At 38.6% G+C, this 8,024-nt stretch overlaps 1 pseudogene across 1 annotated transcript in view; it reads right to left on the bottom strand.

The window, feature by feature from the left end:
* The window catches only part of LOC100960070, a 26,133-nt pseudogene extending 22,491 nt beyond the window's left edge, over positions 1-3,642 (bottom strand). Inside the window, exon 1 of the transcript XR_001161421.2 lies at positions 3,637-3,642. The product of XR_001161421.2 is annotated as a 60S ribosomal protein L29 pseudogene (transcript). The remainder of the gene's footprint in view (positions 1-3,636) is intronic.
* Between the last annotated feature and the right edge of the window lie 4,382 nt (positions 3,643-8,024).

Raw genomic sequence — 8,024 nt, 5'->3', positions numbered from 1 at the left:
GGGAAGGGAAGGGAAGGGAAGGGAAATTGAGTCTCTGTTGAATACTGTCAAGTCCTCCTTGGTAAATATGAATGATTTTGTTGAGTAGATACTCTTGGCCTACAGAAATGCTAGACTCTTCCTGCACTTTCCCACATGTCTAAGAGTCTCCCACACTTAATAGTGTTTCAGGTATCAAGGTTTATATAATTTCTGTCCTAGTAAATGGCATGATTGCATGGCAACACAGGTCTTCTGCATATTATACCAAATATTTAAAAGGAGGAGCTGTCAATGACATTGAAATTATAGAACAGTTCGAATGTCAATGCCATAACAAAAAGGAGAAAAGAGAAAAGAAAGTGTTACCATTAAGCAAGATACAAACGAGTATATTTCCCATGTACTTTAGAGAAACATAACTTTTTTTGCAACCGGAAAGAATTTAAGACATTTTGATCCAAAGGCAATAGTCCAAATCTTTTTATAGATTCCTTGGAAAAACAACATAGGGTAGATAAATGTTGTCAGTATTTTTTATGAAAAATAAAGTTACAATAATTTTTAAAGGAGGCAATAAGATGAAAGTGTAAGGCTAACCTCCTTAAAATAATGATTTACGAGTAAATCAAGGCCAAGTTTCTTTTCAAATTATGAATAAAAGTATGATTATTAAGGCAAAAGCTGGGGAATTGAACTCTAGGCTTCGTTTTATTTTGTCACATTTTCCTCTGCCAAATAAATAGAGGGCTTTTTTTCCTTCTTCCCTTTCCTTTTCCTTTTTGAGAGGATATTCTTTATGAAATGAAATGCACTCTAAAGGTTACAGCCACCATTGCCTGCCTTCCAACACCTGGCACTTTACCACCTGTGATTCACTCAGGTATCTTCTGCCTCATCCGAGTATCTGACTGACTGTTTGCTTAGGTTTCAAACCACTGCCAAGCGTTTCAGTTTGTGTCAGTGTCCGCAGTCCGCGGAAGAAGTCACCTAGCAGTGAAAACATTAATGAAATGAAGCAAACGCCCATTGTTTACTAACTACAATGATAATTTCCTGCCCAACTACAAATATGAAAGTTAAATGTCTTCACCAAATAAACTGAGAAGCCCTAGACAGTTGGAAGCTATAAGCATGCCTCACGCTGCCAAAGAAAACAAGAAAGACCTGACAAACTACAGGCGAAGCATTAGACAGACACATAGATAGAATCAATGTGCTTTTTCTCATGCAAAGAAAAAAAAAATTAGATGCAAACTTTACATTTAAAACTGCATTGTTCCCCTTTAATCTGGCCACCATCCGAGTGGTGATCTGGATGTTAGAGAAGAGATGAATGGGAGACAGTGGCAGGGATTGAAGCTTGGGGATGAATGTGGAAATGTAGAATGGATGTTTCTTTTTTTTTTGGCTTTGAGTTGACTGTTGTTTCTGTCTGTTTTTTAGAACTGATCTGAGAGGACAGGGAAGTCAGTGTGGGCGGCTCTAAGGAGCCTCCCTCTCTACAGCTGCGGCTCAGAGGATTAGGGCGCTTCATCCACAAGGCAACATTGCACAAGTAGCCTTTGAACAAAAGTCATGGATACTATTAATGATATGGTAATCCTTAATCGAGCTACCTCCCAGTAGTGATTATACTGACATGGGAAGAATATCTAAGTCGTGGAGGCAGCCCACAACAACACTGAGTCATTGTTCAGCCCGGGCTTGACCAGGACTAACTTTACCAGCATCTCTAACGTCACCTTCCCCTTGCGCCTCCCCCCCCAACCCCTGGCCCCAGCTCCCACTCCCACCCCATCATAGTAAAAACGTGGCAAAGAAAACCCTGATCCTGAATCTTTTTTTAGATTTGTTTTTGCAAGTTCCCACACACATTTAGTGTCGTCTCAAAATTCATGCTGTCAACTGTCTCTAGGAATCATTTCCATCTGAGAACAAGACCACACAAAGGTTAGTTCGGTGGGTCTCAGTGAAGATGTTTTAATTGTCTGACAATAGATTCTTCTGTCATTTGACTTGCAAATGCTGTCCTCTATGCTCTCAGATAACATGTTCAGAATTAGACAGTTTGTCAATAAATTTCCAAAACTCCTTAATTATGAGACTGAGATACCAGTGGTTTCCTATTTGGTGAGACACAAACGCTGTCCAGTGGGGAAAACCTTGTGGGCTTACTGTGGCCTGGGACTCCCCTCAAGGCCGCACTTAATTAACTCCAGCATTACTCCCCTTAATATAAGGAAAGCGACCTTCATTAAGAAAAAATACATTTATGATTTTTTAATGTAATATGTGTGGGCTAAACGTGTTTATATTAACACTCCAAATGACTTGTGGGGAATGTAAATAAGCCTAAAGAAACTTCCTTAACCACCATCTGACCTAAGGATTCTTTTTCCATGGTTTATTAATTTTTTAAATCATGCCATTTCTTTGCCATCAATACAAATATAAACAAAGCAAATAGCTAGTACAGTTTTATGGACATTCTGCCATATTCATGAGACCACACAGATACTCTTTCTAAACCACAAAAACACCTATGCTCAAAATACAACAAAAATGTGATGTGAAAATAATCCCGTTTTTCTAACAAACATTTCTGGAGAAAACCATTGTTCCAAATCGGCTTTCAATTAGTATGTATAATTTCCAAAACAATATTTTTTGGAAATTACATGTACTTTATTAGAACAGCCGTCTTTAATAAATATGAGACATGTACATTGTATCTAATATATGACTATAAAGAATAAACAACAAATTATATATATATAAATTATTATGGGATATTTTCTATTCGACATAAAGCTATAAATAGTATAAAGGTTCATATTGAATCCCATGACACTTTATGACAAATTTTAGAGCCATGAAACTAGTGTATTGACTAGTGTATTGACTAGTGTATTGACTAAAATTAATAATCAATTGGTTATCTTTGAAAATTGAATTTGGGGAAGATGATGAGAAAAGGACCTTTCCCTTTTGACTTTATATATACTTATATAATATTTGGCTATTTATAATAACCATGTATTGGTTTTCTTTTTCTTTTTTTTTTTTTTTTTTGCAGTATTTTTTGGCTGGGACTGGGTTTGAACCCACCACCTCCGGTATATTGGGCCGGCACCCTACTCCTTTGAGCCACAGGCACTATCCCATGTATTGGTTTTCTAACTTAAAAGATAACAGCGAGTGGCCAAAAAATATGATGCTAGACTTTCACTAGACTATATTTTTATTTTATAATTTTTGTGGGCCTGTAGTTGTTTATATATTGGTTTCATATTAATATTGAGTACATTGGATTTTTTTCCATTCTTAAAATACTTTACTAAGAAGTATTGCAGCTCAATTCACAATTGCCAAGATGTAGAAGCAACCCAAGTGCCCATCAACCCATGAATGGATTAACAAACTGTGGCATATGTGTACCATGGAGTACTACTCAGCCATAATGCAAAGCTGAGGGGGTGAGGGCAATTGGCAGGCTCTCATCTAATTTTTTTTTTATTAAATTATGACTGTGTACATTAATGCATTTATGGGGTACAATGTGCTGAATTGATAAACAATGTGGAAAGCTTACATCAAACTGATTAACGTAACCAGCACCTCGCTTGTTTATTTGTTGTGGTAAGACATTTATACTTTATTCTTAATAGTTTTGAAATGTACCATTGTTTTTTTTTTAAATATCACTTAATGTATGCAATGTGAGGGTGTTGAAAACAATGTAACCTAAACATTTGTATCCTAGTATTAATTTGAAATAAAACAAAAACAAGCAACAACAAATAAAGAACAAATTGGCTCCACAAACTAATACATCATGTCAAACGAAAGCATGGAAACTTTAATCTCAATTGTCAACATACATCTTCCATTGCTGAGAGGATGCGTAGCTGGGCACTTCCCTAAAACTTTTTAAGCATAATTTTCATTACTTGAAAAGTATCAAAAGTGAGAAAAATATCAGCCTTAATGCCAGGAGTGTCACCCCCGACGCTTAACGGACTAGTCTGTAGGAACCTCTATGCAGATGTTGTAAATCTGTAAAATGGAGATAACAATATCTGCCCACACCATGGACTTGTACTAAAGTAAACTGTCATTGTTAAAATAAAATTATAAAGTCAGAAATGACAGCGAACCTTCTTATCACAGAACTATTTTGTTCTGGGTTCAGTGTCTAAAGTTCAAAGATGCATGTCTATTTGCTAAAAGAAAGGAATAAGCAAATACTTTAAATTCATAGTTATTTTGGGTGAAGTATTTATTCATAACAATCTGACCTTATAATAATCGTCTAGTATACTGCAAACATTGGATAAATGATTCATAATTTTCTTTTCTCGATTTGTCAGTTCAATAAATTTGTGAGGAAAATTCAAGTTTTCTATCACAGTTTACAGATAGAAAAACTAAGGTACAGAAACTTTAGGACCTGGTTTACTTGGGATCAGAAAAAGACTGAAGCAATTTCCTCCTCCCATTATGCTGTATATTCTAATTTAAAATATTTGCTGTCTAATTCAGTGTTGTCTAGTAAGAATACACTGCAAGCTACACAAATAATTTAAAAGGTTCTAATAGCACACTCAGAACAACTTTTAAAGTAAGCTTAATTTCAATAATATATTTTATGTAATCCAATATAACCTGAATATAATCGTTTCAACATTTAATCAATATAAACATCATAGAGATGTTTTAATATTCTTTTTAAATCCTATCTTTGAAATCTAGTATTTTATATTTATATAACTTTTCAATTCAGACTTAAAAAAATAGTAATTCTAAGTGGCCAGAAAACATGAATTGTTCAGAATTTGGAACCTTTTTTTTTGAGACAGAGTCTCACCCTGTTGCCCCAGGCTGGAGTACTGTGGCATCAGCCTAGCTCATAGCAACCTCAAACTCCTGGGCTCAAGAGATTCTTGCAGGAGTCAGCCTCACAAGTAGCTAGGACCATGCTGCCCACCACTATGCCCAGCTAACTTTTCTATTTTTGGTAGAGACAGGGTATCACCTGGTTCTTCCTGAGGCTGGTTTCAAACTCCTGAACTCAGGTGATCCACCTGCCTCGGCCTCCCAAAGTGCTAGAATTATAGGCGTGAGTCACTGTACCTGGCCTTAGAATCCTGAACCTTTTATTTCAAGCCACATTTTGAGTGCTCCTAGCCACATGTAACCTTACTGGTTAGCACAAGTGGAATTGCTGGTCCCGACCATCCAGAAAGGCAGGACATTACTAAGCACGTGGGTTTGGGAGTCAGCCAGTCTGGGCATGCATCCTTGCTCCATCACTGCTAACTGGATGGCAAAGTGTGTGAGGAACTGCCTGTGCCCCCGCTTTCTCTGATATAAAATATTTTATAGGATTGTTGTAAGAATGAAATGCTTTACTAATTAGTGCCTGACAAGTAGCAGTCATTAAATTGTATGTTAGCTATGGGTATTGCTATTGTCAGAGAATATACTTGGGAGCTAATTCTTGCTTGTACCCTTCCCCCTACTCCCACAAAACTTGTTAGAAACTATATACATTAGGTCTGTAACAGGGTGTGATATATGTTGAATTATGTCTTAAAAAGAAATGTGCAAGTCCTTATTCCCTAGTGCCTCAGAATATGATCTATGGAAATAGAGTAGTTGAAGATGTTATGATAAATTAAGGTGAGGTCATACTGAGAATAGAATGAGCCCTATCTTGTCACAAAACCTGCATATATGACTGAGAATTTCCTTTTTGTGGCAGGGTGGGGAAGGGACAGAGTGAGGCTAGAGTGCTGTGGTGCCTTCATGGCTTATAGCAGCCTCAGACTCCTGGGTTTGAGCAATCCTCTTGCCTCACCTCCTGTACAGCCTGCCATAATGCCCAGCTAGTTTTTTCTATTTTTAGTAGAGATGGAGTCTCACTCTTGTTCAGGATGGTATCCAACTCCTAAGCTCAAGTGATCTGTCTGCCTCAGCCTCCCAAAGTGCTAGGGTTACAAGCTTGAGCCACCACACCTGGCCAAGAATTTCCTTTTTAACACACAAGGAAAAGAAACATATCTGTCAATAATTTAGGGAATGAAGAGCAGTCAAAACAGCATATAGAATGATTAGCAGTCCCAGGAGTATTCACAAGATAGAAATCCACACTACTTTAGACTGTTTTTATTTTATTTCTTTGTATGTCCTGTCTGTAGTGCTCCAGTGTTTAAGGATGAGAAAACCAGAGCAAAGCGATATTGAAGATTTGACCAAGGTCATGTAATTATGAAAAGAAAGTTCCAGCTGTAATTCCTATCCCACAAGATTTCTGACACCCGTTAGAGCTATACCACTATGCAATAAATATCCTCCTGTCTAGCAGTTGAGATGGACAAGCAGCAATTGATGCATGCACTTATGCAGGATTCAAAGAAATAGTCTTTAGCATTATATTAAATAATGTGGGTAAAGCTCTTAGCACACTGTGGGGCACACAGTAAGCATTTATTAAGTGGAATTATTATCATTTTTGTAGTGGTGGCAGCATAATTCAGAGATGCACTATGGAATAGCAGAAAGGCCAGTGGACTTTCAAACCAGATGGAGCTGGGCTCCACCAACAGTGCACACTCACTGGCTTCTGTAAGCCGGGCAACCCAATCTTTCTATACATCCTTTTTCTCCCATGCAAAATGGGAATGATAATGGATACATTTAATAATATTAGATAAGTAGAGGCATTTATTATTATTAACAATGAAATTAGTCTGTTATTTCATGTCTTGAATCAAGAATATAAAGGATTAAAAGGGCTGTCTCTTGGCCAGGTGCCATGGTTCACACCTGTAATCTCAGCACTGGGGGAGGGTGAGGCTGGCAGAACCCTTGATACCAGCCTAAGCAAGAGCTAGACTCAATCTCTACTAAAAATAGAAAAAACCAAAACCAAAAACCTAGATGGGCATTGTGGTGGGTGCCTATAGTCCCAGCTATTTGGGAGACTGAGGTAAGGGGATCACCTGAGCCCAAGAGTTTGAGGTTGCTGTGAGCTATGATGACGCCATGGCACTCTATCCAGGGCATCAGAGTGAGACTCTGTTTCAAACAAACAAACAAAAAACTGTCTCCTGTCATTAGCACTTATCCACCTAAAACTAAAGAGAATAGGCCAGGCTCACACCAGCTCTATCTTCAGCACTCCCCCTCTCCCTCTCCTTCCACCCCACACCCTTCGTGGGCATTGACACTTGAGCCCATGTGCCCCTGCCCTGCTGCCCTCTGGAAGGTCACAAAACTCCCCATGCAGCACCCTGCTTGCTCTCCTTCCCTACCGGCCCCATACTGGTAACAAAACAAAACAAAAGAAAAAAAAAAAACTCTCTTCCTTTACTTCATTCTCTCAGGCCCCTGATCCTGACTTCCTAAGGTAAACACTACTTGACTGGTGAACTTACCTAACTAGGCAGCATTCCCCAGTGTTGTGCTGTGGACCTCAGCCTCGAAGGCAGTGTTTTTCAACCATTTTTTATCTTATGACACATTTGAACCTACAGTTAAATTTCTGCAGCACTTAAGTGATGTTGATACCAACAAAAGAGTAAAAAGAATATACTTACTATGCTTTGAACTTCTTTTGAAAATAATTTAATTAATGATCTTTAAAAATGTTTGCGGCACACCTAAGGTCCTCTCATAGTACACTGGTATGCCACGGTTGAAAATCACTGCCCTACGGTGCTCCGTGAGAGCTCAAGTAAGTTTGGGAAATGCTGGACTAGACCCCCTGGTCGCTGATGCCCACCTTTAGATAAGTCCCACTGGTATGTCCTCAACCATCCCGGCTCCCTTCATCTGGAAGGCTTCCTACTGTTGGCGCCCATGATTCTGCCTGAGGGTATTCTCTGAATTCCAGCATGCTCTGCCAGCCTCTGTTCATGGCCAAGCTACCTGTACAGCCAAGAGCAGGCTTCCCCCAATGGCAGAGGAATTGGTGGATGTGTCTACTCAAGAGTCCTGGTCTTCAGATGGCCCAGCTCTGAGGAGGTTCTAGACAGTTT

This window comes from Otolemur garnettii, unplaced genomic scaffold (assembly GCF_000181295.1).
Source record: "Otolemur garnettii isolate 467f Iridium unplaced genomic scaffold, OtoGar3 scaffold00061, whole genome shotgun sequence".
Lineage (NCBI taxonomy): Eukaryota > Metazoa > Chordata > Mammalia > Primates > Galagidae > Otolemur > Otolemur garnettii.
Note: the sequence above shows the minus strand (reverse complement) of the source record. Positions and strands in the feature narration are given on the sequence as shown.